The sequence below is a fragment of the Leptonychotes weddellii genome, chromosome 4 (genome assembly GCF_054177405.1).
Source record: "Leptonychotes weddellii isolate Sample4059 chromosome 4, ASM5417740v2, whole genome shotgun sequence".
Classification (NCBI taxonomy): domain Eukaryota; kingdom Metazoa; phylum Chordata; class Mammalia; order Carnivora; family Phocidae; genus Leptonychotes; species Leptonychotes weddellii.
Window position 1 is genome coordinate 158,471,674 of NC_138372.1, and position 6,000 is coordinate 158,477,673.

The 6,000-nt window shown below is 42.3% G+C and overlaps 1 long non-coding RNA gene across 1 annotated transcript in view; it reads left to right on the plus strand.

Moving 5' to 3' along the window:
- Positions 1 to 5,305, plus strand: part of LOC115939785 (uncharacterized) — a 62,922-nt gene extending 57,617 nt beyond the window's left edge. Inside the window, exon 8 of the long non-coding RNA XR_014144390.1 lies at positions 3,054 to 5,305. This is a non-coding gene — a long non-coding RNA (uncharacterized LOC115939785). The remainder of the gene's footprint in view (positions 1 to 3,053) is intronic.
- Positions 5,306 to 6,000: the final 695 nt, after the last annotated feature.

A 6,000-nucleotide genomic window follows, 5' to 3' on the forward strand; every position in this document is an offset into this window, starting at 1 on the left:
GAAAGCAACTGCAAAGAAACAAGCTATTAATATTAATGTTCCAGGAAGAGGAGAAGAGAGAAAGGACACAGGTGCCCAGAAAGAATGACTCCATATGGCTTTGATGTGTTCGTTTGCACAGGACGGGCGCGGCGCGGGGAATACAGAGTAGCGAGGAGGAGGGAAATGAAGAGGTGGAGATGGCCTGGCAGCCTCTGAGAAATTACGGGAGCTGTGGGGAGTAGATTTGTCTAGACAAAAAGTCAGCCAGCCACACTGCCATCTGCAATCATCAGAGAACAAGCCAGCAAGAGAAAGGGAAGCCCCCTGGCACCCCGGTTGTTCCAGCAATGGGGGTGGGGGGGCTCTTGTAAAGAGCTATTGCTGTGCGAAACCTTGGTGGGGGGGCGCACCTGGAATGACTGAGACCCCTCCCAAGGGGATCCTTTTTGTGGACCTCCAGACAAAGTTTTTTCAGCCTCTCCTTTGAGGTCCTGTTGTACATTTTAATGCCTTCCATGGACATATTGTCTGATGCATAAGAGTTCAGTCTTTGCAGGCTAACCTAGATTTAATACTTTTTTAAAGATATTTTATTTATTTATTTGAGAGAGAGAGGGGAAAGGCACAAGCTGGGGGAGGGGCAAGGGGAGAGGGAGAAGCAGACTCCCTGCTGAGCGCAGAGCCCTACACAGGGTCTCGATCCCAAGACCCTGAGATCATGACCTGAGCCGAAGGCAGACGCTTAACCATCTGAGCCACCCAGGCGCCCCCGGTCTGACCTGGTTTTAAATTCTGTCTGTACCTCTGTCTGGCTAGTGTCATGTTGGGCATATTATTCCACTTCTGGGACCTTCTCTTTCCTCTTGTATAAGTAAATTTTATAAGTAAATTAAGTAGCAGTAAGCGAGGAGGTCTTTTATGTGCAAGACCTCTCACAACGGTGGCTGGGCTCATGAGTGTTAGAGCGCGTTCCCTTTCTTTTCCCCATGCCAGTGACCTCAGAGAGCAAGGTGGTGAAGGAACGACAGCAGATTGGAATACCTTGGGAGGATATGTCATAGCAGCACAGATGTCGCAGACTCTGCTGAAGGTAACAAACGTCCTCACAGTGTTATAGGTAAAACCTCTCTATGTTGAGTCAACTGTGATCCTTTTGCACAAGTGAAAGTGGAGGATCCCCAGAAGTCAAGAAGATCTCTGATACATGAAGATCAAGCCCAGCATTAAATGAAAAGAACTTAGTAAAGGCAGAGAAAAGAAGAATTACGTGAGAGCTTAGATTATATCGGACTAAATGTTTCCATCATTTCCCCCATGATGAGGAACTGTGGGTGAGTAGCAGAAGCCCACCAAATGGTCTGTTGTACATCATAAAACTTTACTTAATTGTCCAGTAAACTCTATTTGCCACACTATACAGCAGCTTTAGTCCCATCCAAGTATTTCTTTTGGTCATGTTTAAAGTTTCATTTTAAGAATCCTTGATGTATTAAACCCAACATGGATGGAATCTACCTGAATATTGTTGTTAACATTCTGTTGCCCAGAGAAGAGCAAAACCTTATTAGGCAAATCCCCTCAAGAATGCTGCATGAGAGAAAGTAGCGCAAGTAATTTTGGCATGGAGAGGGCCCTTCTAAACAAGACGAAACCCCCAAAAGGTGTCAGAGAAAAGGTGTAAAAGACTAACAAAAAAATGGAATATCTCTGCTCAGGAAAAAAAGCATAACAAATGACAAATGAGGGACTGATTTCCTCAATAGGTAAAGAGCTATTACAAAGCAATAAGAGACCATTTGGCCAATAGGAACAGGAACAGGGAAAAACATGCACAGGGTGATTGATGAAATAAAGTTGGCTTATGAGCAAATGAAAAAAATGCTCAGCATCACTTATTATTAAAGCAATGAGGGGCGCCTGGGTGGCTCAGTCGTTAAGCATCTGCCTTCGGCTCAGGTCATGATCCCAGGGTCCTGGGATCGAGCCCCACGTCGGGCTCCCTGCTCAGCGGGAAGCCTGCTTCTCCCTCTCCCACTCCCCCTGCTTGTGCTCCCTCTCTCGCTGTGTCTCTGTCTGTCAAAAAATAAATAAAATCTTAAAAAAATAAATAAATAAATAAAGCAATGAACATTACAACACCAATACGAAGTTTGTTCAGGTTGGATTCACAAGTATCAGTTTGATAATCATCATATTGGTGAGGTGTGAGAAAGCGTTTTTATCGGACTGGTGCAAAATTTTGGATGGTGATTTGGCAATAATTATCAAAACTTTAATAAAAATGCTTGGTCAGGGACTAATATGTTAAAGAGATTTTAAATAGTGTATCTTACCGATACACATGCACATAGGAGCAAAGATGTATGTACATAGATGGTTATTTCAGTATGTAATGTAATATCAAAGATAGCAACAACCTGAATTAGGAAGACAGTGTTAAATATACTACTACATATATATATAAAATATCTATAAAATGGAATACTACACAGCCATGACAAAGGATGACAAAGAATGCCGTGTGATGTGTGTATGGTGTATGTGAGAAAGAGAGAGAGAGAGCGAGAGAGAATCACACATACATTTGGGTCTTGGAATTAAATAATTCATGTCCTTTTTATCCATCTTCAACCTCTTTTGGAAGGGTAATGCATGTGCAAAACAGAATACAGCTCAGTGAGTCATGACAAAATGAATATTGTATAACTACTAATCTGATCAAGAAATTGAACAACGTCCATACCATTTCTTTTTACTTACAAATTGATGAATGCTTTCTGTCATTTAGAGCCTTTGTTCCCTCACTTGTAAATTGGGGACATTGACAGTACTTCTGCCATTGTGCTCCCCCAGCTCACAACGGACTTTGTGAGGAATGCGTTGTGCTTATAAATGGCAGAGAGCTTTGCAAACGGGGAAGATAATGACCATTCAGTGTGATTGATGTGTGAGGCCTGCAAGGATATCTTGCTTGAGGTTATCCTTGTGGTCTTCACTGCCCTGGGAAGACAGGATGTTGGGAAAACAACAGCACTCTGAGTAGAATGAACTGTTGGTCATTATTCTTCCAGGAATTTTGATATAAGGCCATCCAGTTCAGCCTGCCCTGAGAATAAAGAAGCTTCCTCGTTTCTCTGAATCCGTGAGTTCTGCAGAGATGGCGCCATGCAAGGTTCTGGGAGACTCTGTCACAGTTGTCCCTTTGCTGGAATGGTCTGCAAAGACTGGAGGGGGGGGTCCCCTTTCAGTAGTTTTGAGGGATGTGGAGCGATATGCCTGCCCTGCTGGGTTCTTTCTACTGCCGGTGTAGCCATGGGACCTCAGACAAGTCAACCTCACCGAGCCTGACTTCCCTCTCACCTTGAGGATACACCTAGTCCCAACCTCACAGGGTTCTGTGAGGGCCACTGCAAGACAATCCACATAAAGTGCCAGCAAAGTGCTTCACTTGGTCAGTGCTTAGAAACGTTTGCCGTGCTAATCTCTCAGAAGGCTTAACTGGATCATCATGGTGGATGAGACTGATACAGCATATGGGCCTCTATGTTTTCTAGACCTGAAGGCAGGCGGGCTAATACAGACTGGAGACTAGAACAGTGGTTTATGACTTGTTGCAACACTCAGACAACCCTCTATTTCTTCTAGTAGGTTTTTCTTGTACTAAGTGACAGAGTCCTTGTTTACTCCATAGTGACACATGGGGCTTGAAGTGCGAAGACAGGGATCTGTCAGGCTTACATAGGGGAAATGAGAGTAAAAAATCCTTGTTTGTGTGGGGAGGGATGTGGAAGACAAAACGGAGAGAGAGAGAATGACAGAAGTTTACCTGTGTAGGACATTATTTTAGAACCAGACTAGGGTAGAATGTTCTTTAAGAGAAATATTAGATGCTAAGGCAAAACATATCGTTTGTGGTCTTACCTGGAAGCCTTTGATACCAGCCTAGGCATTTAGAATTGATCTTGTAGGTAGTGGAGGACCATTGAAGGTTCTTAGACTAGTGACAGGTCTCCAGTATGGGAGACAATACTGAATTAGCAAATTAGTTAGGAAACAGGATAGTTATTATCTATAACTAAAGCATTATTATGTTCAACTCAAGAATAATCCCCTGGCACAGAGCCTCATGTTCTCAACATATGCCTGCTGCATTTTTTTTGAATATAAAATTGCTGTAGCCCAGATGTCACGGGGTCTCATCAGGCCTCTCCAGCTCTTTAATATAAAATGACTTTGCATTTTAGTTAAACCTGCAGTAAGTGACTCTAAGTCTTTGTCTTGCACATATCCAGCCCAAGGGATGAGATGAGGTTGGACATGGTGGCATCCCTCCACCCTCCTTGCTCCTCCTGCCCCCTGCCCTTAAATCTGAAACCAGGTCCTGGGTCCTGCTGATTTTTCTGGTTCTCCTCTGACACTACCTACCACCAAGCCCCATTTCTCCAAGCTTCCCAAAGTTCCATGGCAAGTATGGTGCAAAGCACTGATGGAGAATGGATAAAGCTGGACAAAATGCCATGAAGCCAGTACCACGCAATTCCATCAGTGGAGGGAGCCACCACTTATCACAGCCTTCTGCCTTTACAAACTATCCATGAGGTCCCCTCCATGGTGGGCACAGCCTCATCATGGGAACTGAAGGCTAAGAGGACAGGATGGGGGAAATAAAATCCAGTTTGTCTTGAATTTTTGACATTTTGTTCATGGCATCCTAATTGCCTTTCATACTTCCTTTGTCTTTTAAGCTTTTTTCCATCATTAAAAAAATGAATTGTGTCAGTTGCCCTGTGTCATTTGTAGAGAACTGTGAAAGTTAATTAAAAACAAAACCAAAGCCACAGATGTAATTATTACATAATGAGGTAAGGATAACATTATCTGATGCTATTCCACATATCCAAGAGTGAATTTTAATTAGAACCCCAGGTGGTTAACTAAGAAATCAGGTATAAGGAAATTTTACCTTTACTGCCTATTTGCAAAATAATTATGCATCACGATTATTGCTTAGGTATAAACCAGATTCTTTGGGAATGCTCCTTAAAAGGAAGACTGTTTGTACTACAGTCTCGGTCTGTGCAAAACATAAGTAAACACACATGCCTTATCAAGTCCAGTTTCTTTAATCTGATACTGCAGGCATGTAAGATTTAGGACCATTTGAAACATGTAATCATCTAGTACCAAAAGATTAGATTCATTCTTTCTAGTTTCTCTAAAGTATACATATGAGATGTATCTGCAGTGGCAATGAAATAAATATTTTAAGGCATCTACTCCTGTCCTTACACATAATTTATAATACTATTTTATGACTATGTGTATATGTGTGTATGTGTATAAAATGCACAGTTCATTCCAGTACAATATATCAAAATAACAGTAATATACTTGTACATACCGTGAAATGGTGCTGAGCAACTGGTAAAGCTTTCTAGTAAGTAATCCCTGAAAGGCCCTTTCTAGAACCTAAGTCATGCTTTGTCTCTGTCTTGTAGATGGGGGGGGAGGAAGAGGGCAAAGGAGTTGATAGGATAGGGGGCAAGCAGGCACATTAATACCTCTTAACACCCATTGCAGAACTACCCTATGATCCAGCAATTGCACTACTTGGTATTTACCCAAAGGATACAAAAATACAGATTTGAAGGGGTACATGCTCCCCGATGTTTATAGCAGCATTATCAACAACAGCCAAACTATGGACAAACAATAGCTAAGTGTCCCTCAACTGATGAATGGATAAAGAAGAGGTGGTATATATACACACATGCACACACAGTGGAATATTACTGAGCCATCAAAGAGAATGAAATCTTGCCATTTACAATGACGTGGATGGCGCTAGAGTGTATTACGCTAAGTGAAATAAATCAGTCAGAAAAAGACAATACCGTATGATCTCACTCACGTGGAATTTAAGAAAGAAAATAGGTGAATATAGGGGAGGGGGGAAAGGAAAAGAAGGAGAGAGGGAAACAAGCCATAAGGGACTCTTAGTGATAGAGAACAAACTGA